Genomic DNA, 26,952 nt, shown 5'->3' on the forward strand with positions numbered 1-26,952 from the left:
ATTGTCCTGCTCTGCTCCAGGCTGGGACAATCCCACCTTGAGAGAAAGATCTAAAGCTGCTGGAGAGAGACCAAAGGAAGGACACAGGGATGGGGAAGGGTCTGGAGGGGCTGAGGGCACTTGGAATGTTCAGCTGGAGCAGAGGAGATCCCTCAGGGGCAGCAGCTCCTCCGGAGGGCAGCTCCAATCTCTGCTCCTTGGGACAGAGAATGGCTGGAGCTGGGCCAGGGCAGGCTCAGGCTGGAGATCAGGGAAAGGTTCTTCCCTCCCCCAGAGGGTGCTGGGCACTGCCCAGGCTCCCCAGGGAATGGTCCCGGCCCCGAGGCTGCCAGAGCTCCAGGAGTGTTTGGACACCAGGGATGGACAGGGTGGGATTGTTGGGGGGTCTGTGCAGGGACAGGGGCTGGGCTGGATCATCCTGGGGGTCCCTTCCAGCTCAGGATATTCCATAATTCCATGATTCCAGGAGTGAGAGCAGTCCATCCCCCCAAGTCCCTGCTCCTTCTGATGTCACAGGAGAAAGGCTTTCCTGCTTTGGGGGAGCCTCAGAGCTGACCTGGATTGGAACGTGCCACATGAACCCCCCAGGCTGCTCAGGTGTCTCCTTCATCGTTTGCAAATCCCACATGGATGTGGCTCCAGATAGATGCCTCCCACATGGAGTTCTCTACCACATTAGTAGCAATATCCCAATATTCCTGTCCCTCCTACTGGTGGAACAGAGTCTGGGATTCCTGGTGACCTTTCTCTCCCTCAGATCCATCCCTGACTATCCCTGCTGCAGGGGGACACTTCCCACATGGTGCTGCTCCTGATGTCCTGCCAGGACTACCAAGGGACAGTTAATGGTGGTTTATACAAAAATAGAAACAAATCTTTATATTAAGATGTCTCCTAAGCAAGTTTGGGTACAATTACCCATTTATTAATAAAGTTTTTCCCAGTGACAAATCCCCTTTTTGCTTAACCCGTGAAATTCCATAACCCATTTAGCCCTGAGTGCACTTTTAACACTTCCTTCAAATATTTAATCCAATTTGGATCAATGGAATTGTGGATGATTTCATCCTCACTTGATAACGCTTCATTCTTGCTCAGCACTTCCAATTTAGCCTAGAATTATGAGATCTGGGAGGCAAATCAGGAAAGGCTCCTGGTAAATGCTCACAGATCATGATTTAGGAGGAGAATTGCTGCTCTCAACGAAGAATTAGGGACAGAGAGAAATTCTTGCGTGAACAGGATGACATTTATTACAAAAAATTGGGCACAGCAAAGGAGCAAATGGTTGGATTTTATGTTCAAAGGCCAAGGGGGAAAAAAGAAGATATAAGGAAAAAGAAAAGAGATGTGAACTTTAAGGAAAGCTTTATGGTCCACATTAACAAAAGTTATATTTTGAAACAGCTGAATGGATGTTCCTGAGCCCTGACCCCAAATTTGTGCTTTAACTTGGAACTCTGGCTCCTCTTAAATACTAACCTATTTAATAACATTTGTGGAACTTCCCTCTCCCACCTCCCAGGGCCACGGGAGCTTGGGCAAACATTCAGAACAGGATGAATGGAGTCAGAGGAGGCTTTGCTGCTGGTGCTGAGTGCTCCCAGTATTCCCAGTGATGCCCACTGGGGTGACTGCTCTGCATGGTAGCCGTGGAGAGAGCAGAATCCCATGAGGATTCCAGCAGGAAGGAGCAGAGTAGATGAGACTGGACTTACTGGACTCACTGGACTCCCCAGCTGGGCTCTGGCTGAGGAACCTGCAGATATTCCTTGATAACTTTCCAAAATCTGCACAAACAGTGAAGAAGAAGCAAACAGGTGAGGGAACAACCTTCCCTTCCCTTCCCTTCCCTTCCCTTCCCTTCCCTTCCCTTCCCTTCCCTTCCCTTCCCTTCCCTTCCCTTCCCTTCCCTTCCCTTCCCTTCCCTTCCCTTCCCTTCCCTTCCCTTCCCTTCCCTTCCCTTCCCTTCCCTTCCCTTCCCTTCCCTTCCCTTCCCTTCCCTTCCCTTCCCTTCCCTTCCCTTCCCTTCCCTTCCCTTCCCTTCCCTTCCCTTTTTCTTCCCACCGATTTTCCAGGGAATTTCCCATGACAGGAACTTTGGAGCTCCAAGAGGTCTCACAACTCCCAAAACCTACATTCCAAACCAACTTCCAACACACTTAAACAATCCGAAGTCCAAAATTGCTCCCTCAGATCTTCGGCAAAGCCCTGCAGTGTTCTAAGGAATGCTTTGATCTAGGAGCCAGAGGTGGTGAAGCCCTGGAAAGCCTGCCCAGGACAGTGGCACAGTTCCCATTCCTGGAAGAGCCAAAAAATCCCCATGGATGTGGCACCTGGGGACACGGATTTGTGGGGAATGTGCTGGTGGTTGGACTTGGTCATCACAGAGGGCTTTTCAACCTGACGAATTCCATGATTCTAAGGAGTAGCTTATAAAAATCCCTATTTTTCCAAAGCCTCACCCTGGAGTGAGATGGATAGAGCACACCTGCAGTATCCCTGCACACCTCTGGAGCATCATTCCTGTAATATACAAATGCCAGAAAATTGTCCAAGGAAATCAAATCCCAAAAATCCCTGGATATGGAATTGGTGCACTGGAGTTAAACCTAGAAATTTAATTTTATTTTCCCTCCCGGAGAATGGAAGCTCAGCTTGGAACCAATTAGAGCAAGCCCCAGGCAAATCTGGAGGTTGATTAATGAGGGATCAGCTCCATCTGTTTGGCTCATTGGTGTGAATGGGGAATGGCTGGGAAGTTTTTCCAAAGCAGGGGCACAGCAGATGCCCCATCTTGGGTTCATCATTGCCTTTTCCTGGCAAATAAAAGGCACCCATCGTGGATTTGTTTCTGTTTCACTGGTGAAGCTCCACAGGTTCGCAAAGGGGAAAGTCTTCCTGCACCAAAAATCCATGTATTGCTCCAGAAACCTGGGAAAAATCCCACACTCCTACAGCTGTTTTTCCATTCACACCTGGAGTGGGTGCTGAGATCAGATACCTTCCATCTCTGGTGACATGAACATAAAAAAGATGGAACACTTAGATGTTCCTGTCCAAGCATTGTCCCTTCTTGGTGTGGTTATTGATTGTTTAGCCTCCATCATTTATTGAGAGTATTCCATATTGATAAGGCAGGTTCAGACCAGCTGTCTTGTCTTGCAAAGCAGGATGTAACCACAAGTATGAATTCTATCACCAGCTGTTAAAACCAGCTGGGGCAGTGCTCTTGATCTCTTCCACAACCCATCCTTCCTCCAGGAGCTCTCTCCTGTTCATGACCCATTGAGTCCCACTGCATGGCTGATCAAGTTCCATCATCCCACTGGGAGATGCTCCAGCCAGGGGCAGGAGCCAAGCATTCCCTACCTAGATAAAATCTGAGATTTGGAACATCAGAGCAGCCTTTTCCCACTGGATTTCCAGAGGAAAACCAGACCCTTCTACATCATCACTGGACCTTCAGAGGAAAACTGCTCCTTCTCCAGGAGCACTGCTCCAACAGAACCACATCTGTCACTGCAGGAGGATGCAGCCACCATTTAATGGGACTGCTCCAACACCCTGAGTGACTGACGGGGGTCAGCTTGGATTGTGACTGTGTCAATGTTTTGGGTTTGCCTTTTGTTATACTGTATTTCTATTTCAATTTTTCCTAGTAAAGAACTGTTATTCCTATTCCCGTATCTATGCCTGAGAGCCCCTAAAATTCAAAATTATAAGAAGTTGGAGGGAGGGGGTTTACATTTTCCATTTCAAGAGAGGCTGCTGCCTTTCTTAGCAGACACCTGTCTTTCAAACCTAGACAATAGCTCAGTGCCTGGTGGGATCCGTGTGTGGATCCAGGGCATGGATCAGCCAGATGGCACCTCCAGGATGGTGAGAATGAGGCCTGGCTGCTGCCAAATGGATCCCTGTGGGCACATCCCAGCTGCCTCAGCCTGGCTGAGAGAAATCTGTGAGGAAAACTGAAGTTATGGATGTGGAGGTGCCACTAAAGCCCCAAGGGCTGATTTGTCCCTTCATGACCTGGCACATTTTATTCTCACTTTTCCTCTGAGTTCCATAAATCATGCAGGACTTTTGGAGAACCACATTCCTAGAGCCTGGGGTGAGTTAATTCGTGTTGGCACCAAGGCCATGCTCCAAACTTGATTAAACTCCACTTCAGCAAAATTTGGGGTGGCAGGAGATCCAAGAGCTGCTCTATCCCAGCAAAATGTCCTCATGGCAGTGTCAAATCTCAGCCACTCCTGGGAACTTAAACATTCCAAGGTTTTAGGGCCTGAGTTCTTCAATAAACCAAACCCCAGTGCCTGGTTGGTGACAAACAATCCCAGCATCACCCACACCATATTACTCAAGGCTTTCCCAGATGAGAAATTTCCATTGGACCTTCCACGGATGCTTTTTGCCATTCCCAGAGAGATTTATTCCTATCCAAAGCAGTGGATTTGTCCCTGGATTCTTCTGGAGAGAATTTCACCTTTGCAAATGACTGATTTGGGCTGAAAATCAGAAGGGGGATGCAGATGTTCAAAGGAAAGCTGGAATTTTGTCTTTTAATCAGGAAAAAGACAAATATTCTTCCCAAGAAAAGCCTGAATGCCATTTTTATGTTAGAAAAAACAGGAAAAAATTCAAGGACTAATAAAATAATGTTTTAGAAAAATGCTTCAGCACCTTATCCCATGCCTATGCTTGAAATCCCAGATGATTTCCTTCCAGTAAAATGTTCCTTTTCCATGTTTTTCCAGTGGAAATGGCTTTCAAATTGTAAAGCAGAAATATAGTTCAAAATGTAGTTCATTTTTCCCACTTGCTTTTCCTTTTTTTTCCCTTTAAGATCTTTTCTCTCTCCTTTTTTTTTTTTTTTTTTTTTTTGGTATAAGGGGTGTGGAGCACAGAATAAAAATCCTTCAGTTTTCAAGGACCTGCCCCAATATTTTAAATAATATGCACAGAAAACACATTTCTGATAAAAATTAATGTTAATTAATTCAGGCAAACAGCGTAAATTTGGGCTGATTTCAGTCATCCTTGTGCTTTGTCCTTTTCCAGCTTCCAGTCTTGTGCCAGGTCCTGGATGCCAGGAACAATTTTGGGGTTGTGGTTGCAGGGGCTGAATCTTGTTCTAGCCCCCTTTTCCTCTCATTCTGCCCCATTTTGTCTGTGTTTTAAGATGTTCTTCCATTTTCTCTTTCCTTGGCATCTCCCGTTATTTCCAAGCTCCCTCTGTCATTTCAGGGAGAGCCTTGGACAGGAAGAATGGGAATGGGAACCTGTCCCCAAAAGGAGACCAGTGTGTCTGATCTGGATGTATGCCAGGGCTTTCCTTCACCTCATGCACAACAGGAAAATTAGGGAATCCTTCTCTAGTGACATTTCTGGAAATTGCTCCACCACACTGTCCACTCCCACACTACTGGAGATGTGGAAAATTTGCTTTTCATGGATCTAATCAGAAGTGTTCAGACCACTGGATCTGATTTTCCACCTCCCAAAAGAGGAGCAGCTCCTGAATTTTGCGCAGGAGCCATGTGTGCTTCCACAGGGGTGGGATAACCTGGATTTTATCCCAGTGGAATGCTCCCATCAAGGTCCCTTTGCATTCCCTGCCTGTCTCTCTCAGCCAATTCCTGTCTGCAGGGCCCTTCCCTTTCCATCAGAAATCCCATCCTTACTCCCAACCCTGCCAATCACCCGTGGCTGCCCCTGGAGGACTGAGCCAAGAGGTTGGATGGGAATTCCTGGTGGAATCTGTGTCAGGCATAAGCCAGAACTGGATCTGGCAATGCCTGACAGGCTGCAGCTCCTCTGTCCCAGTTTTTTGTCACTTTGAAAAGAAGGAAGAATTGGGGAGGGACACCAGGGTTGTTCCTGGTTGGCTCAGAAGGAACATTTATTTTTCTGTGCCTTTCTTTTATGGAAAGGTGGAAGAAGGAAACCAGGGTGCTCTTTAGTGCCTCTTCTCAGTCCCTTAAGCTCCTACAGCATTTACACCCCAATCCCAGCAGCCATGTCTTTGCCTGGCACTCTCCAGATCCATGAAATGCTGCCATGGCCATTTCCTTACTCCTGCACATCACAGGGAAGTGTTGGAATTTCCACCATTCCTGGAAGAGTCCAGGACCCACACAGATGTGACACCTGGGGACATGGGTGAATGGTGGCTTTGGCAGTGTTGGGGAAGGGTTGGACTGCGAGATCTCAGAGGATTTTCCCAAACTTGATTCCACGGTTCTGTGATTCCATGGTTCTGTGACTGCTTTTGCACCTACATCAACATCCCTCTGCCACCGCTCACAGCCCTGGGACTGCTCTGTGTCCCTGCCCTGCTCTGTCCCAAATTCAACCAAACCTGAGCAGTCCTTGAGCTCCATCCATGAGCAATGGCTCCTGTAGGTGTGTGACCATGTCATAGAGAATCATGGGATCCTGGAATGGATTGGGTTGGGTTGGGTTGGGTTGGTTTGGAGGGACCTTAAAGCTCTTCACCTTCCACTGTCCCAAGCTGCTCCAAGCCCCAATGTCCAACCTGGCCTTGGACACTTCCAGGGATCCAGGGGCAGCCACAGCTGCTCTGGGCACCCTGTGCCAGGGCCTGCCCACCCTGCCAGGAAACAATTCCTTCCCAATATCCAAACTAAATTTACCCTTCTTCAGCTCCAAACCATCCCCCTTTTTCATGGCTGTGCCTCTGCATCTCCCCTCTCTGACCAGTGACATTTGCACAGTGTAGTTTCCATTTCCCAGTTTGACACTTTACTTTTCGAAGCAAGAAACCATAAGAGAAAGAATTTCCATCAACAGCCTGGGATTCTTGGATTCTTCTGTGGTTACCTCTGGAGCAAGTTTTCCCTCTCTCCCTCCCGCCCTCGCCGCGACACCCAGTCAATATTTGAGTTGATAATAAAAATCTATTTTCTTTTCAGCTTCCCTGCCTCAAGAACAACATGTGCCTTGTCTTCCCTTTGCTTTGCTTATCAGATTCCAGCCAAAATGAATGGGCAGAGCTCTTACAAACAGAGAAATTAAATGAAAACAACACCAGTGCCAAGTTCTCTGCAAACACAGGAGTGAAATGAAAAATGCCACTCGCTGGAGATTCACCCAGCACGTTGAATTATTATCTGTCATGGTCTGTTCCTACATTTGTCCTTTCCCTGGGGTTGATAAATAAGACTTCCCACAAGTTCCAAAGCTGTAGCAAGAGTTGGGGAGCACATTCTGTTCATAAATCTCAGGACTATCTCCCTGACTCTCTTGGCAGCCCCATTGCTCAAAAGTCCTGCACTTCCCATGTCCTGCTTTTTTTTTAATGGATAACTTGGAAATTTTTCTTTCCCTGATGCAGTGTCCAGGTTGATCCAGCTGTGCCTGCAAGTCTTGATTTCCAAAGGAAGGCTTCTGATGCACCACAGCTCTTTGGGCAGATTTTAGGCCTTCATGGGGTTGGGTTCTGGTGCTGGAGCTGTTTTATGGCTGAGCAGCCCCAGGCGCTGGTGCAGCTGAGAAAAGGGAAATCCTCTGAGCTCAGTCCTGCCAAAAAAAAAAAACCAAAACAAATTCCATCTCTCCTTGGGGCCAGGCCTTGGTGGCACCTTCTATGAGCAAAGGGCAATGCTGTGCCCCAGATTGGCTCACTGCTGCCAAAAAACCCCAAATCCCATCTCTCATGAAGGCCTGGCCTCGGCAGCACTATCTGTGTCCTGCCCTTTGTGCAGGGAGCAGGGAAAACAGCCTCCAGCCAGAGGAGAGGGATGGGGCACAGGGAACATCAGACTTGGGCCACTCATTTATGGACTGGATGTAAAATGAAATCACTGGGACAAAAAATAAAAAAATAACAAAACCCCAAAGAACACCCAATCCAAATCAGGTTTATCAAGATTCATCCTAGGAATTTTTTCTTTGGGAGCAGAACCCTGCAGAACATCTTTGCTCAGGAGTTTCCATCAGCCCCTCTCTTCCCCCAGTTTTCTCCCAGCTGCTCCCTCTACCCTATTTCCACAGGAATACAAGGATTCCAGCTGAAGTCTCCTCAGTTCCTCCTCATGGAGCAGCTGTCCAAGCTGTCTCATGGGATGAACTGGGACCTTTTCATTGTCTGCTGGGCCCCACATGCGGAATCCTGCCCTACACTTGGTTTGGAATGTGCTAGAGCTCTTCTCTCTTATTTTTGGGTGTCCCTGTGTTCCCTGGGAGCACTGGCTACCCTCCTGCTCCAGGGATTTTCCGTGTTCAGGGACCTCTTGGGTGACAGCATCTCAAGGTTTGTGGCTTCCCTGTGGAAAAACAGCTTTATGCATAAGTTCAGTTTTTAAAATATTGCTTGTAATAATTCCTATTTCTCCCATGTGATGGTGTTGTGGGAAATATCACAGAATCATGGAAAGGTTTTGGTTGGAAGGGAGGTTAAAAATCATCCCCTCCACCCCTGCCACGGGCAGGGACACCTTCCACTGTCCCAGGGTGCTCCAAGCCCCAGTGTCTAACCTGGCCTTGAACACTTCCAGGGACCCAGGGGCAGCCACAGCTTCCCTGGGAAACCTTTTTGAGTGAGATCCCAGCTGGTTCTGCATCCCAGTGTGTGGTGGACTGGTCACTGGTACACAGCAAAGCTGAGTAATGCTTTGGGTTGGCAGATCCTTCAGAAAACTGCCCATGGATGTGCTGGACTCAACGGGAAAATCTCTTCCCAGGGAAACCCAGGTGCCTGAGCTGTTCCTGCTGTGGCTGTGCCATCTGGAAAATCAGTGGCATCAAACAGAGTGAGAATTCGAATTCCTTCTAGAATGATTGGTGGCCTCAGATGTTTGTGGCCATGTCCTGTGCTGTGACAGCTGTGCCTTGGTCACAGCTCTGTGTAGAGGACCCTGGGGATAACCCAGAAAAGATTCCTGTCTTGCCATGGCAGGATCTGCTTCCGAGGGCAGTTGAACTCTGCAGTCAGGGATATTTTCCTGGAATTAGATCTGATTCTCCAAACGACTTTTACCTCAGAGGTGAAATTACATGCCCAACAATTTCCTTTAAATACAAGAACTTTTCCACTTCCAAAGTCCTTGTGGCTGCCAGAGTTTTGCCCTCCAGTGTAACTATTTATCCCCCTATTCCTGCTTTTTTTGTTTTGAATTGAAAATAGTCTCCATCTCCTGTCTGCTCCTGGCTGGAGCTGCATTGTTCATCAGACATTTATTAGCTTGTCTGGTGCCTTGGCTATTATTCCTCCCTGAGATTTCTCACTTCCTTGAGTTTTTGTTCCTTGACAAAATAACAAAAGCCTCCCTTTGCCTGGCTCATTTTTATCCCTTCTCAGCTTCTCCTTATCACACTCTTTTCTTGTTTCTATTACCAACACGCTCAGGCAGGGCCTTCTGTTGGCACACCCTGAGTCTGTCTGGCTGCACAGCAGGGCTGGAGTCCTGCCAGCTGGAATTTCATTTTCTTCTCATTTCTCAAGGCTGGTCTTGCTGGACTCTGGTGCCCAAATCCATGAGCTGCTGCACACTAAAGGTAGGAACAGATTTCATATTTCAAATATTCTGCGCATTAAATATTTTGGGAAACAGTGAAGAGCCCAGCTCTGGGTACACTTGAGCCTCAGAGGAATCCCCATTTCCTTCAGCTACATGGTTTTAGGATCACAGAATATCCTGAGCTGGGACCCCCAGGATCACCCAGCCCAGCCCCTGTCCCTGCACAGACCCCCCAACAATCCCCCCCTGTCCATCCCTGGTGTCCAAACACTCCTGGAGCTCTGGCAGCCTCGGGGCCGGGACCATTCCCTGGGGAGCCTGGGCAGTGCCCAGCACCCTCTGGGGGAGGGAAGAACCTTTCCCTGATCTCCAGCCTGAGCCTGCCCTGGCCCAGCTCCAGCCATTCCCTGGTCCTGTCCCTGACCCTGAGCCAAGATCGGAGCTGCCCCTAATGAGTCTCCCCTCAGTTTCCTCTTCTGCAGCTGTATATGCCAAGTGATTTCATCCTCAGCTTCTCCTGGAGACCCTTTCCCATCCTCCTGCCCCTCCTTTGAACATTCTCCAACAACTTTAAATCTTTCTTACCCTGTGGCACCCAAACTTTTCCTCCCACTGCAGTTGGATTACTGCCACCAGGGACTGGACCCGAGCTCAGCCTTGCAGGTCACTAACCCTCCAGGGACCCCAGGAGCAGGACAGGCTGAGCCCTTGGGATGCAATTCCCAGTGCCTGGCCGACCCTGGGACTGAGAACTGAACGTCTTTGGGCTGAAACGGTCCCAGTTGTCAGCCTTGTCTGGCTCAATATAGCAAGGCACACATGTCACATCCACATTTATACCCAAAATGTTCATGTTCCAGGCCCTTCAGGTGGCATTTCCCTCATTCTAAAATAAAGGACACAATCACATCTTGCTCTATTTTTTTATAGGAATCATTGCGCAGTTTGGCTCCCAAAATAGTGTGTTCTGTATTCCCATAAGCATCACCTGATGGAGAAATCTGGAAGAGCTGGAGATCCCTGTTCTTTAATTAAATTATCAAATTGATAGAAATTTGGAAATACTTGGAGAAATGACAGGTAACTGAGCTTCCCTCGTGCTCTTCCTGCTCTTCTGATCAGTGGCAGCTGATCTTGAAACCACCAGAGTAGTGTGAGGGTGACACATCCAGCCAGGCACGGGGACACTTCTAACACAGGAAAAAATCCATCCTCAGTCCTCTTGTCAAGGACTGAGCGGGTTGGGAAAGACAGGACCTCCCCAGGGGTCTCAGGGAGGGTGACCAGGAGTCTCAATGGCTCATGGAGGGAATGGTTTTGTCCCCATTTGGGCACTAAAGTCACATCTCTGTCTACACAAAACTCACTCGGAGTCCTGCACATAAAAACAAAGGAGATTTACCCCAGGATCAGAAGGTCCTGGGATAAATGCAGGAGCCTTCCCATGCATTTTAAACTGAGCCTCAGGGAAATGCTTCCAACTGGGCCCTGCTCTTAATCCTGTGCTGGGCTGGGCAGGATCCACCTGGGCAGGATCTTCAGGAATTTCACAGCACAGCAAAGGTTCCTTTGCCTCCTGCCTGGAACATCAGGGACAATCCCTGAGCATGTCCCAGTCCCCTCTCCTCTGGTCCCTGTCCAGCTGAGGGTGGCAGGAGCCTGGAGAGCCTTCCTTGTGTGGGGATCCCAAAGGGATCATGGACAGATCCGAGCTCCCAGGTCACCCCTGGAGCAGGAGCCTCACACTGGCACCAGTGGCTGAGAAACTGTCACCCTGAACCAGCTCTGCCACAATTGTCATTTACAAAGCTCTGCAGTCACCTCCTGATGCCAGAATCACTTCTGGGCTTTCATTCCTTACACCCCTCTGGGGAGGGACCAAAACTCCGAGCAGGAGAGCAAAGCAGGGAGGAATTGAACTCCCAACTCTTTTGCTGTGGGGGTCCCACTCCAGGCATTGCTGTGGGCAAGAGGGAACAGGCAGCACATATGGAGCTAAAAATACCCTGGGACTGTAATTAATGTTTTAGCAGCCTGACAGTGCAAATGATCGGATAATTACAGAACAGCCTCATTAATAGAATGGTCAAAATCATTGTATATAAACATCTCTCTGTCCTGGGGCTGTGATGCCCATCAAGATCTCTCTGTCCTTATCCCAGGGATGGCAAAGCTCCAATTCCATCTCTGCTCCTCTTCCTGGGGGTGAAAATAGAATGGACATTCCCCAGGGATAGTAGACATCTGGGGAGTGATTTTTTTTATCCAGCTGAGCAGCACAGGATGAAAAGGAGATTATCACCTTTCCTTTGGTACCACAGGCACTGAACCGGGTTAATCACAGCTCCAGATGTGAGGCTTGATACCACAACACGGCAGGATTAAGGTAATTGAAGTGTCTTCTAAACAGATTCATTTTAGTAGGTAGAAATTGGACTTGTATTTGGAATAAAATGATTGAAACACAGAATCACAGAGTGGTTTGGGTGGAAGGGACATGAAAGATCATCCAGTGCCATCCTTGCCATGAGCGAGGACACCTTCCAATACCCCAGGCTGCTCCAAGCCCTGTTCAACCTGGCCTTGGACACTCCCAGGGATCCAGGGACAGCCACAGCTGCTTTGGGTAACCTGCTCCAGGGCCTCCCTACCCTCCCAGGGAGGAATTTCTCCTGAATAGCCACCAAAATCTCCCCACTTTCAGTCTGAATGGCGACAGACGTCCACAGGGGAGAACACAGCTGACTTTGGGAAATGGGTACAATTATCTGCAGGGTAATGAAGTGCAGAAAACAGCCCTCTGGCAGCTCCACGTGCTCCAGGCTTTCCTGCAGCCACCTCTCCCAGCTGGAGATTCATTTGCCTTCCATCAGCCAAGGCTGATCCTTGCAGAGCTCCTGCGCAAGGCTTTGCTCATCTTAACCCATGATGGATGGAGGATATAAAGGTGATGGATTAAGTTGTTAATTATACAATTACAGGGAAGGTGGAACAGCGTGCTGGTTAAAAGGAAACTTACTTTGCAAACTGATACCAGCTCTTGGACCAGAGGTGGAAAATGCAAAATAGGACAAGATAGGACTCTGTCTGAAGCAGCATCCCGTTGAAACTTACCCACAGTAATTCCAGGGGCGGTTGAAGCTAGCAGAGGATGGTGAACTGAATATTGTAATTATATGGCCAGAACTACGTTATCATTTTTTTATCCATGGGATCCCTGGGTTAATCCTTCTGAGGGTGGAAGCTCAGACAAGGCAGCTGCTCTGAGCACCTTCTGTGGAGGCAGAACTGGAGCTTTGGTTTAAAAAGGGAATAATGGAATATTCTGAGGTGAAAGGGACCCCCAGGATCACCCAGCCCAGCCCCTGTCCCTGCACAGACCCCCCAACAATCCCACCCTGTCCATCCCTGGTGTCCAAACACTCCTGGAGCTCTGGCAGCCTCGGGGCCGGGACCATTCCCTGGGGAGCCTGGGCAGTGCCCAGCACCCTCTGGGGGAGGGAAGAACCTTTCCCTGATCTCCAGCCTGAGCCTGCCCTGGCCCAGCTCCAGCCATTCCCTGGGTGCTGTCCCTGTCCTAGGGAGCAGAGATTGGAGCTGTGCTCACGCAGCCTTTTCCAGCAGATTTCTTGACTCAGCAATAAGCTTTAGGAGACTGAGAGCCTGGAAACGATGGAAATGAGCCCCCCTGGGATGAGGAGTTCCCTCGGAACCAGTCTCTGCCCATTCCCGGTGTCCATTACATTCAGCTCACGCCTGGAATTGCTGTCAGGGTTGGGATTGCCCCAGTTTGTGCAATCAAAGCCTTCCCTAGATTTGCATTCCGGAGCGCAGATGCTGGCAAAGTGCAGATTACATAACACCCGCTTTGTTTGCGTGCTTCAACTCCAGCTTGGATTTGGGAACAAACAGAAAATGGTCCTTTTTTCCCCCAAAATAGTTCCGAGGGCAGCACGGAGCAGACGGAAACCTTGCTGTTACTGTTCCCTGCCTTGCTTCAGGTGCTGCTGGGGCATCTCGGCCCAGGAGGGCTCTCCCAGACTGTCAGAGATTACCTGGGAATTGCCTGTGAATTACTTGGAATTGCCTGGGAATTACTGGGAATTACCCGGGAATTATCGTCACCAGGGAGCCTCAGCTCAGGGCTCTGCCAGGGAAACGCCATTACAAATTCACAGCTAATCCAGAGGGCTCATCCAAGGAATACATTTGCATTTCTCCTCTCCCTTTATCCCTCCGCATCCCCTCAGAGCGCGGTGTTGTGTTTCCATGTACAAAGATCTTTTATTCTCGGCTGGATTTTGCTTTACGGGTGGGGAGAAGCCACCAAAAGATTTCTCTCACGGAAAGGAAGATTACTGGGAGAAAACACAACATGAACGCGATAGAGCCAAAATTTTTGTGGCTCCTTATGGAGCTGTTGTCTATTCCCTTGAGTGAGGGAAGTGGAACCCCATCTCTGAGCAGTTATCCCTCCTGTTGATCCCTCTGCCAGGGGAAAAGCAGGAAAAGTTCCCTCTGCACTGAGGGGACACCGGGAGTGTGGTGATGGAGGCACCTCCTCTGCTGGGCAGTTCTGTTTGGAAACAGGATGAGTCCAGGATGTGATTTTTTGTGAAGCTTTAGGGTTAAATCCTCCAGGAATAACAATTTGCAAGGAATTCAGGGGAAAGGGAATGACTTATGGAAGTCTTGCCAGGACAAGGCACAGCAGAGTTTTGTCACCTTGTCGCCTGGAGCAGCAACTTTCACTCCCAGGGCACGCGGCTGGAACTGGAAGAGAAAATCCCTGGATTTTCCATGGCTGTGGCGTTTCCTTGAAATGCTGGAAGAGCAGCTGGGAGATCCACACACCTCAGGACAAGATCCTGGATGGGAGAGCCTGCTGTGAGGGCAGCAAGCAGTCCCTGCTCCCAAAATCCTCTGGATCAAAGCAGGCAAGCCCTGGAATGTGACCTTTATCTGTGCTCAGCGGCTCCAATCGATGCGTGTCAAGTTATTGGAGGGAAAGGACAGCGGGAGATTGCCTGGGATTGATGGAAAGTGTGTCCTTTCCCCGGGCAGGGAGAGGAAGGAGCAGTGCCGGGCAGGGGTTGCTGTACCAGGAATCCCAGGAGCCTGCACAGGTTTAGCCTTTGCCACGTGTTCATTCAGGATTTACTAAACTGAGAGGGAAGGAAGGAAGGAGCTCAGTGTGAGGGCATTGTTTCACCAGCAGGGAACTGAGCCAGGGTGGGGAGATCAATCCAGAGCAAATGGAGAGGATGAACCTGCTGCTTCCATAGGGGAAATACATCCCAGAATCATGGACCCAGGGACCTTAAAGCCCATCCAGTCCCATCCCTGCCATGGCAGGGACACCTTCCACTGTCCCAGGCTGCTCCAAGCCCCAGTGTCCAACCTGGCCTTGGACACTTCCAGGGATCCAGGGGCAGCCACAGCTGCTCTGGGCACCCTGTGCCAGGGCCTGCCCACCCTGCCAGGGAACAATTCCTTCCCAATATCCCATCCAGCCCTGCCCTCTGTCAATGTGAAGCCATTCCCTGTGTCCTGTCCCTCCAGCCCTTGTCCCCAGTCCCTCTCCAGCTCTCCTGGAGCCCCTTTAGGCCCTGGCAGGGGCTCTGAGTTCTCCCCAGAGCCTTCTCCAGATGAGCTCTCCCAGCTCTCCCAGCCTGGCTCCAGAGCAGAGGGGCTCCAGCCCTTGGAGCACAGAGAATTTGTGGCCACAAACACATTTTTCCGTTGCAATTTTCCACTGACTCATTACTCTGCCCCCTCCCTCTGCTCCATCCATGTCTCATCTCCCAGCCCTCCACAAATGTACCTGAGAATTCTCTTTTCAATAGCTTTTTTTTTTTTTTTAAATCTCGTCAAAGATCTTCAGCTGAATGGCCATAACCACAGAAAACGGAATTCAGACAGGAAAGCAGGGACATGGTGCCATCAGAGGCCTCAGGCCTGGGCTGTGTGGGTTGGGAGGTGTTTTTGAGTTGTGATAACTCTGAGTCAGTGTTAATCCCTGTTAACCTGGGACTGCCTCTCCCGGACTCTCCCTGACCATTTTCCTGCAAGATCCCAACAAAAGGTTTTCCTGGGACATTTTGCACATGCTCAGCCCAGCAGCAACTCCAGTCCCAGCTTGGATTTCCTTGTTTTATTGATAACAGCACTTGACAGAGATAAAAGGAGATGGTATTTTTCCCAAAGAGACTCCTCAAGTGTCAGCACCATCTCAGATTCTGGGAGAAGAATCCCAGATTAATTTCAAGATTTATTTTTTTAATAATCCTTTTAAGTTTCCTTTTCCTTGCCTGTATTTTCTGTACCTTTAAGATATAAAAGGCCACATTTTCAGATTTTTTTTCCCAACAAATAACCTCCAAACTACCTCTCCCAGGGATTCCTCCCTGCTCCTTTCTTTTCCTGCCTTGCTGGAAGTTACAACACAAAACCAGGACCTTGTGGGAAGAGAAAACAAGAAAATCCCATGAATTGTGGGAAGAATATGGAAAATGAACCCATCATGTAGCTTTAGCAATAACAGGGATGACAAGCAAGCGAATAAGCAGCACAAGCATCCCAAATTAATTTCTTGTTTGCTGTCAGCCCCACTGTGCTGCTCCAGCAGGGGGACAGGGATTCATTTTCCCTGCCACAATTCCCTGGGATCACCACTCCAGGATTTGATGAGGTTATCTTGTCCCAGGGACTGAAGGAAGCAGATCTTTGATTTAAAAATAAATGGAAGCAAAAAGAATCTGCTATTAGAGAAGACTCCTCAGTCATGCCCAGCATATTCCTGAGTTATTTCCCTCCTCCTCCTGTCTGGATGTGGAGCTGGTGCTGGATCCTTTATCCCCAGGTCTCTGTCCTATTCCCAAGCCATAAGCAATCCCTGGCTGAATTCCTTCCCAGGCTCTGCCCTTGGCAGTGCCACTCCTTCAGCAGCAGCACATGGACAGCACCTCCCTGAGAGGCGGGATTCCAAAATCCATGGGCTAGGAATAACTTCAGATATCTGGAATTCATCTGAGTAATGGTTTAGGAGTTAGGGAGAGAAAGCATCATAATGGAATCACAGAATACTAGTTTGGATTGGAAGGGACCTTAAAGCCCATCCAGTGCCACCCCTGCCTCGAACATGGACACCTTCCACCATCCCAGACTGCTCCAAGCCCTGTCCAACCTGGCCTTGGACACTGCCAGGGTATTCAAGAACCATCCTCAGCTCACCTGGAGATTTAATTCATGGTTATTTCTATCTCTCAGCACTTCAGTATCTGATATTTATCTCCTTCTCTCCCTTCCAGCAGCAGTTGGGATGACTGGGCTCACCTGAGTGTGGCAACTGATAAGAATGGAAAACAATTCAGGCCTGTAGGACCTACTAAATCATGGAAATCCATAAGGATCCTGTTACCCAATACAACAGCTTCCAGAAAAAACACTGATTATTGTCCTGCTGTTGAGGATGATCTCAGTGTGGAAATTGGGGAGAAAAGCAACATAAGAGCTAAGTATGGCCAAGCAAGGGGGCACATTGCCCAGATTTTTGGATTTGAGCATCCACACAGTAGGTGATGCTAGACCTGGCTGGAGAAGGAATTCTGGAGCCCACTCTCTCAGAGGACCAGTGCCTACGCTGGTGTGGACTAATCATTCCTACATTGGGTGGTTCCAGCGTGAGCTGCTTCACAGAGGCAAAGGCCAAAAACTGCCTGCTGTAAAATCTGTACAGAGGCAGAGCCACCCATCCATCTCCAGGGTGCACCATGTAGGACCTCTCTTTCCTAGAAACTCACCTCCCTTCCTGCTGGAGAAAATTAAAACCAAGAAATCTCTATTTAACCTCGGGAGGTAATCACTCCTGCAAGGAAAACTCCTTAGGGAAAGCTGCTCTGATGTCCCATTGCCTTGTCTTGCAAAGCAGGATGTAACCACAAGTATGAATTCTATCACCAGCTGTTAAAACCAGCTGGGGCAGTGCTCTTGATCTCTTCCACAACCCATCCTTCCTCCAGGAGCTCTCTCCTGTTCATGACCCATTGAGTCCCACTGCATGGCTGATCAAGTTCCATCATCCCACTGGGAGATGCTCCAGCCAGGGGCAGGAGCCAAGCATTCCCTACCTAGATAAAATCTGAGATTTGGAACATCAGAGCAGCCTTTCCCCACTGGATTTCCAGAGGAAAACCAGACCCTTCTACATCATCACTGGACCTTCAGAGGAAAACTGCTCCTTCTCCAGGAGCACTGCTCCAACAGAACCACATCTGTCACTGCAGGAGGATGCAGCCACCATTTAATGGGACTGCTCCAACACCCTGAGTGACTGACGGGGGTCAGCTTGGATTGTGACTCTGTCAATGGTTTGGGTTTGCCTTTTGTAATACTGTATTTCTATTTTAATTGTCCTATAAAGAACTGTTACTCCCACTCCTTTATCTTTGCCTGAGAGCCCCTAAAATTCAAAATTATAAGAATTTGGAGGGAGGGGGTTTACATTTTCCATTTCAAAGAGAGGCTCTTGCCTTTCTTAGCAGACACCTGTCTTTCAAACCCAGACACCATGAATCCTCTCGTTGGAATTTGCGTGGCCTGGGTCTGGTCTTAGACTTCCCCTGGAAGGCACAAAGGCAATTCCCAAGTGATGGGAAATGCAAGAAGGTGTGGAGTGGCTGCTGTGCACCTGGAGGTCATACGGTGTGGGTGGTTACCCTAGTGCAGCTTTGCTCCTCTGTCCTAGTTTAGACTGACTGGGTTCCACCAGAACAGTCCCAGAGCAGTTTCAGTGTCAGGTCAGTTATTCCAGAGCACTCCTGAACCCTTCCGGCCAAGACTTTTCAATGGGGTGTTCCAAAAGCTCCATTTCAGCCCAGAGCCTTGGAATCTCAGCCAAAACACCGTTAAACTGACCCCTGAAGGTAGAAATTCCCTTCTCTATGATTCATGATTCTGTTAATGATCACTTAAATATCCCTCCTGCAGATCTCTCCCCTGCAGTGCAGCCAGAAACCTGCTCCATGCTGATGGATTGCTCCAAGGGACAGATCCGGCACTTTCCTTCCCACACCATTCCCTCATTTCCAGCACCAGGGAGCTCTTTAGTGTTTCCAGGTGTGTGAAGGTTCCCAAGACCAGAGACTGAAGCTGAACTCAGCTATTTCTGGGCCACCTCCTCACCAAAAAACATTCCTCATGTATTTATGTCCCAGGGACCTCTGATTTGGAGATTCCTGGAGATTTCAGGCATTGGATCTGCCCCATCCAGCAGCACAGCAGGAAAACTGGGCTGTGATTTCATCTACCCCAGGCAAACAGAGTGATCCCAACATCTTGCCTGGCTTTAATCCAGTGCTCCAACTCCTTCCCCTCTCCTGCCCCTATGAAAAAATGTGGATGCAGGTGCTCACATCACTGCTCCCACTCGGATCATGCAAATACTTCACTGGCTCTTATTCACAACCAATGAATTTCTACCCCTTTCCCCAGCCTGAAGAGCCCAGTTTGGCTCCTGACTCCTTCCCCCACCACGGAATCATGGAATTGTTTAAGTTGGCAAAGACCTTTAAGAGTCAAAAGGTTCCCCAGCTCTGCCAAGGCCACCACAATGTCCCCAAGTGCCACACCAGGACTAGTAAACCCCTCCAGGGATGGTGATTCAACAAATTGCATCAGCCGGAGAGCCTGGAGCAGTGGATCAAACTCAGTACTGCCTTTTCCTTCCTAAATGTCACACCTGACTGTTCTGGCAGTCACTGCCCCATTTCACCCCTCCTGCCAACCTGGATTTAAACCTTTCACCTGGGACTCACAATTCCCAAAAAACTGCTTCTTTCCAGAGCATTTGGGCTGATTTCCCAGTTCCTAAAGTGTCACAAAAAATCACATATTCCCCACTCCTTCATCACTCCCCAAAATTGAGCCAGACCCACTACTGCTGTCTCTTAAATCTGTCCCTTTTTATGGGAAGAACATTGATCCTGGCCCCGTTCCATGTTCTAAATGGGACAGACTGGGTGTAAGTTTTCAGCAGTGGGCTGGGATTTGCTTATGGAATTGTTTGCAGTGATTTAATCAGAGCCTGGGAATAGAGGAGCTCCAAGAAACTGTTTTTAAATCTTCCCAGGGATCCAAGAGCCAAAGGTGTGGAGACAGGGAGAGGCAATGTTCTCACTGGCAATGGATGCATTTCCACCTGAGCCACCAGAGCAGGCTCAGTGACAGTAACCAGGATGACCCAAAAGTCCAAAAAGTCCAAAAAATTCTGCAGTGACACATCCATAAATCCTCCATTTGGAATTTGCCTGGTCAAGATCCTGCCTCTGCCTCAGGCTTTCCCTGGGAGGGACAGATCCATGGTCTGGGCAGGAATTCAGCAGGACAAGGTCAGGGCAGTGAGCACAGGAGGGCCTGGAGCAACAATCAGTGAGGACAACCCTTAGAGGGCTCCTCCAAAATCTCATCCCACCCTTGGCAGTGAGGGCAGCCCCTCAAAGGCTCCTCCAAGGTCTCATCCCACCCTGACAGGGACAGCTGAGCCCCAGGGAGAGTCAGAGCCTCTTGGTGCCCCCAGGACCTGCTCAGGTGAAAGGAGCTCCCAGCTCAGATCTCAGCCAGGGGAGTGCCAATCCTCATAGCTCCATCCAGGGCCTGTTCAAAGAGGTTATTTCATAAAATGGATTCCTTGCCAACAGCAATCCTTGAAGTGTGAGGTGTTCCAGAGCACAACCTTCACCTGGCAGGTGACCCCACACCCCCTGGACTTCCCAGGATGTGGAACCCTGACTGTATGGCTTAAATCAGGTGAATTTACCTTCTCATTTGATGCCATTTATCATTTTCAAGCATTTGATCCTCCAATCTCCTCAGGTGTCCCTCGTGTTTGGTCACAGAGCTCTGACTGAGCAGCTTGGCAGTAAAACCCTCACCCAAAAAAATGACATCCTCCTTCAAGGTGCCTGGCACACAAATCAAATTTTTCCAGGACATTCAGCCTTAATTTTTTTACCTTGTTTTCTCTTGTATCTTTAAGTTTGTCAGGTTTCATAGAATAAAGGAGAAGACCCAAATTTGCTCTAAACTAGGGGGTTTGTCAAAGAAACTTGCCTTGAATAGAGAAAAGTTCTTCCAACCACTAATTCTGGGTGTAAGGAGAGTTCATGGTCCACCTGATGAGCTGAAAATGCACCTGCAAATTCTTAATGAGCTCCTTAGGTCCAAGTGCTTTGCTGAGAATTCATTTTCCCAAATGTTGATTGTGGGTCTATTGTTGGGATCTTCTTAAAATCCTAAAAAGAGCTGAAATATTCCTGGAAAGATCCCAGGAACTGCTGGATGTAGGAGGTTTTAGTTGTAGCTGTGCTAACAGTTACTAAGAGGTCAAAGGGACTTTTGCAGAACTCCTGGGAATGTCACATCCCATGAAACTCAACCCAAATCCAGTTATTCAGGCATAAGGGAGCAGAGTCCTTAATGCTGAGGGGTCCGTGCTACAGCTTGGGAATGCCAGCTGGGATAGAATGATGAGGAAACAGAAAAGGTGAATAAAAGTAGCCAGTAATGGATATCAGAGTCATTCCAAGGAAGGATCCCAGACTCCGCTGTTGCCACAGCATTTGGAGCTGGAAGCTCACACAGAGAGATGTTTATATACAATGATTTTGACCATTCTATTAATGAGGCTGTTCTGTAATTATCCGATCATTTGCACTGTCAGGCTGCTAAAACATTAATTACAGTCCCAGGGTATTTTTAGCTCCATATGTGCTGCCTGTTCCCTCTTGCCCACAGCAATGCCTGGAGTGGGACCCCCACAGCAAAAGAGTTGGGAGTTCAATTCCTCCCTGCTTTGCTCTCCTGCTCGGAGTTTTGGTCCCTCCCCAGAGGGGTGTAAGGAATGAAAGCCCAGAAGTGATTCTGGCATCAGGAGGTGACTGCAGAGCTTTGTAAATGACAATTGTGGCAGAGCTGGTTCAGGGTGACAGTTTCTCAGCCACTGGTGCCAGTGTGAGGCTCCTGCTCCAGGGGTGACCTGGGAGCTCGGATCTGTCCATGATCCCTTTGGGATCCCCACACAAGGAAGGCTCTCCAGGCTCCTGCCACCCTCAGCTGGACAGGGACCAGAGGAGAGGGGACTGGGACATGCTCAGGGATTGTCCCTGATGTTCCAGGCAGGAGGCAAAGGAACCTTTGCTGTGCTGTGAAATTCCTGAAGATCCTGCCCAGGTGGATCCTGCCCAGCCCAGCACAGGATTAAGAGCAGGGCCCAGTTGGAAGCATTTCCCTGAGGCTCAGTTTAAAATGCATGGGAAGGCTCCTGCATTTATCCCAGGACCTTCTGATCCTGGGGTAAATCTCCTTTGTTTTTATGTGCAGGACTCCGAGTGAGTTTTGTGTAGACAGAGATGTGACTTTAGTGCCCAAATGGGGACAAAACCATTCCCTCCATGAGCCATTGAGACTCCTGGTCACCCTCCCTGAGACCCCTGGGGAGGTCCTGTCTTGTGAAATTCCTGACCAAACCTGGGGTTATTTCTTGTCCGTTTTCCCCCAGACTTAGACCATGTCATGTTGTGTGCACAGTGAGAGCAGGAAGACCAATATTGGCATCGAAACTTTGAATTCTGACTTTCCAGGGCCTGGGTGCTGTGCTCCCAGCCTGGAATGTGAGCCCAGAGAGTCCTTGGCCCAAAGACCTTGCTTATCTCATTCCAAGACAGATCCAACAGCAACTTCCCCCTCCCAGGGAGTGCTTCTACAGCATGTCCCTATTCCAAAGTGATGGATGAAAATGGGGTCTTGCACAAAGTCCATTTACATGCTTCATCAAACTCCCAGTTCTGCCAAAAGTCCCCAGAGCAGTGATGTACAGCCAAGCCTTCTGACTCCACCACATCTGCTCTGAGAAGAATTAGCAAGACCTCCCCAAGCTGGGGATGATTTTCAGTGCATCAGACAATCTCCCAGGAAATCCATCATGTTTATGGACAAGTTCTCGAGACACTTCAGAGGAACTTATTACAATGAAAAAGGAAGTTCCCAGCCCTCCAACTGCACATCTCCCTCTCCCTCTCCCAATCCATGATGAAAAATGATGGGATGAGGTGGATGTGTTGGCTAGAAGCAATTACAGCCTGTTCCAAGGAAAGATTATGCCACAAAATTATTTTTCCCAGACTTTCCTCCTGTGTTTCAAGCAAAATCCTCCCCTCTACCTGGGAGCAAACTTGTTGTAGACCAGCAAATATAGAGTGGTGCTGAGTTGGTTGACACAGTAAGTGTAAAATACAGGAAATCTGTCAAAGACCAAATCCCGAGGGTCCTGCACATTTCAATGCCAAAAATGATGGGCTTTATCTTTGGGAGCTTGCTCTCCCAAAAGCTCTCATTCTGAGGTCACCCAGTGCCCACCACAATGAGCTCACACAATCTCCTAAGCCCAAGTTAAAGCAGTTATTACTGAGAGAACATTTCTCACAAAATGCCTTCTCTACCCTTGACCTCTCTGTCCCAGTCTTCAGAGGAAATGGAAACCTTCTCAAGGAGAATGGAATTTTACAGCTCTGCTGGTGACTGGAGATCAGGGATGCTGCAGAGATGTACATTTCCAGTTGGTTCCTGGAATATTGTTGACCCTTTCCTGTAATACAAATGCCAAGGACTCCTCTCTTGTCTCTTGTCCCTTGTGTCTTGTCTGTCCCCTCCCTGTTCTGCAGACACAAACAGACTGTGACATTTCCCCCTGCACAGTCTGCAGGGGTCACCTTCCCTTTCATCTCCAAACCTTTCCCTGCCACAACTCCCCCTGCTCTTCTCATTCCCCACCCGTGTTTGAGTGCTCACTCCACCCTTACCTGGAGTCCTTGGGGGCAGTTTGAGGCAGAAGAAGGATATAAAGGCATTATAGGGAACATCCTAACAGGGACACAAATGTGGGGAAGGATCTAGAGGGTGAGGGCACTTGGAATGTTCAGCTGGGGGACACTGAGCTCAGTGTCACTCACCAGGGGCTGCAGCTCCTCCCAAGGGGCAGCTCCAATCTCTGCTCCTGGGACAGGGACAGCACCCAGGGAATGGCTGGAGCTGGGCCAGGGCAGGCTCAGGCTGGAGATCAGGGAAAGGTTCTTCCCTCCCCCAGAGGGTGCTGGGCACTGCCCAGGCTCCCCAGGGAATGGTCCCGGCCCCGAGGCTGCCAGAGCTCCAGGAGTGTTTGGACACCAGGGATGGACAGGGTGGGATTGTTGGGGGGTCTGTGCAGGGCCAGGGGCTGGACTGGATGATCTGTGGGTCCCTTCCAGCTCAGGATACTCCCTCTGCACACCCAGTCTTGCTCAACGGTTCTGTTCTAAATTCAACACTGAATTCCTGTTTCTTTTCTCCCCTCTCCAGTCCTCGCTGTCCATGGCACTCCTGGGCTCAGCAGTGGCTCTGCTGGCCCCTACAATCCAGGTAGTGTCTTTTACACAACTTCATCAGAATCCTACCAGAGGGATTTTTTTCTTCTGCTTTGCACCCCAATTTGGTGAGCAAGTTCTTCACTTCCTCCCCATTCTTATATAAAAACCTATATAAAAAGCAGGAAAAATGTTGTGTCTTTACACTTTGCTGATCAAGCACAACTAAATGACCTTGAAAAAATATTTACATTCAGGTTAACATGGAACTGTTTTTAGGGGGGTTGGTTGAGTTGGCATGGTTGTTTCTTTTTCTCCCACAAAATAAACACTTTTCTTCTTTTGTTGGTGCCATTTTTTTGGCCAATCATGGACTTTCTTCTTGAACAGAAAGGAAAAAAGGTTGTCTTCTGTAATGGGTTAACTGCACCACCTAATTAGTGGCTTGTCTTCGTTTTTTCTGTCTTCACTCAGAGTCACAATTAAAAACATGAAGGAGATGAATTTTCTGGTGTTTGGGCTTGGTTGTTTATTACATCTTATCTAAAGTACAAAGAGTTCTGAAACACTTCTAGCTACCAGCTAAAAGCAAGCAAAATGGAGGTGAACCTAGTTAGCTACAAGGTCTCTTAAAGCTAAACAGTCCAACAAAGAGCTAGCACCTATATAATTTATACTTTTGACCCAATAACCAAACTCCTGTGACCCGCACTGCAGTACTGACTATCCAACCAAAAACTACTGCCTGAAAGAAGGAACAAGAAGGAAGAAAGAGACAATGCCCAAGAACGTCCATCTTCTCCCATACCTACTACTATATCCTAAAACCCCAAATTCAAAACCCTTCACCATGTGAAATTACACACTTCTATTCTAATTACGCACCAGTGATTCTAACTCCATCACCCAATTTTGGAAGCCTCCTCCAAGGCCTCAAGTCAAAAGCAGTGCTCTCCTGGGGGTCAGTGTTAGAAAGCACAGAAAGTTCAAAACTCCCAGGCTTCTGTGTTCCACCAGTCTCCTGCTGATTTGGGAATGGGAGCTCCACTCTAACTCAGCCACACCTGGGACACTGGAATTTGTTCCTTGTCCTGCCCCATGACCATTTCAAGTTTGGTTAAGGTTCTCCTTTTATTCATGGATAGCCCAGTGACTGTAAACTGTTCCTGTGGCACTTCTAATGCTCCTGTCCTTTAGGGGTTGTGATATCTTGGATTTGGAGCTGCCCCAAAACCTACATTATTTAAACAGAGGCAACAACCTGAGCTGGGCTCCCAGCAGAGCCTCTCCCCTGCCCTGCAGCTGTCGCAGCCCAAACCCAACCTTGGAGCTGCTGTGGGAGAGCTCTGCCTTTTGCAACGACTCTCCAGCCTTCCTGAACCTTAAAAAGCACCTTGGGAATGTTCCCTGAACATGGACACAGGTTTGGGTAGTGCAAAACGCCCAAACCTTCCCATGGAGCACAGCACCATGTGCTCTGTTGGATCTTCCTTAAAGAGCAGGAATATGCGACCAATTCCCCTAAAAGTCATTTATTGGTGTGTTTTTCCCAGATTTCTTGAACAGGGTTATTATTTATCCATAGATTTGAGACAGATCCTTCTTTGTAGCAGGCAGAATGGCTCCTGGGGCTCACAAAACCAAAGCAGAGCCAAAACCCCGCTCAAAGCCTTTTAAAATAAGAAAAGTCTTATGTGCTCCTAGAGGTGGAGACAGTGTGGGAATATCCATGAAAAACAGACAGCTCCCAGCAACTTCTCCCTGGAACTCATCCTGGGCTTCTGTTTTCTTAGGAGATTCCCAGTGGAAAACTGGATTCAATGGATGATAGGAATTAACCTCTTTTGGAGAGGAAGAGCCAATCCATGTCATCAGGTCATGTTCAAATCATGGCCATTGTGATCCCAAATGTTGAAGCATGGCAGGAATTTGCATAAACATGAGATATTAATATTTAAATACATCAAGGGGGGGACCCAATCCCAGATTTTCATCCCACTTCAGCCCAGCAGGGCAGGTCTGTGGGCACAGTTCTCCCAGTCCCATACCCAACATCCCTAATTATCCCAGTCCCACATCCAACATTCCTATCTATTTGCAAGGAGATACCTCCATTTGCATGGCTATGAATATTAAACAGCCACTTTACACCTGGGTTTGCACACTTGGGGCCAGAGTTTTAGCCCTCAGCCACCAAGTTGGAGTCTCCTGTTTCACTGTCCATTTTTAATGGGGAAAATGGATCACTTTGGGAAAACTCCTGTAGAGTGCCTCCTCTTCTCCCTGATTTTCCTGATGCAGTGCAGGAAAAGCTGTGGCTGGTCCATGGCAGTGGCAGATGTCACCAGATGGCACTCTTACATTGATTCTTCCCCATCCTTAATTTTTGTTGTTGTTGTTATTTGGATTTTATGGACAAGTTTATGTTCAGGATGGAAAATCCATGCTCCGGAGTGGAATTCAGCCAGCAGTGTTGGTTAACAGGAATTTGTTCTGTGTGGTGGAAAGTGTGGGAAATTCGGATGTTCTCCAGGAGCCAGCCATGGTTTTGGGGTGAAATTCCTGGAAGTAGTGGCCCTACAGGCCCCAGAAAGTGTGTGGGTTTCTCTGCTCACTGGTGGCACTCAGAATATAAAAACAAAATTCCATTTCTGATATCTCCCTGAAGTTTGGTGTCACTCTGAGGACATGACACAGGTGACAAAACAGGCCAATTATATTAGAAGGGGATGTAAAATTGTCCCTAAACCTCACCTAGTACTGAAACAAAAAAAAAGACAAAGTGCAATTTTCCATCCTACTATATCAAAATATGAATTTCTTGAAGGCGTTTATTATTTATCCATACACTTGAGGCTGATCCTTATTTTTAGCAGGCAGAATGGCTCCTGGGGATCTCAAACCCAAAGCAGAGCCAAAACCCCACTCAAAGCCCTTAAAAATTAGAAAGGTCTTGTGTGTTCCTACAGGTGGAGACTTGTGTGGCAACAAGAACATAATAATAAAGGTTTTCTCCTTAGTGGGACAACGACTAAATACTAAATATCAAATTCTCATGATGGCTCTTCACC

This window comes from Cinclus cinclus, chromosome 17 (assembly GCF_963662255.1).
Source record: "Cinclus cinclus chromosome 17, bCinCin1.1, whole genome shotgun sequence".
Lineage (NCBI taxonomy): Eukaryota > Metazoa > Chordata > Aves > Passeriformes > Cinclidae > Cinclus > Cinclus cinclus.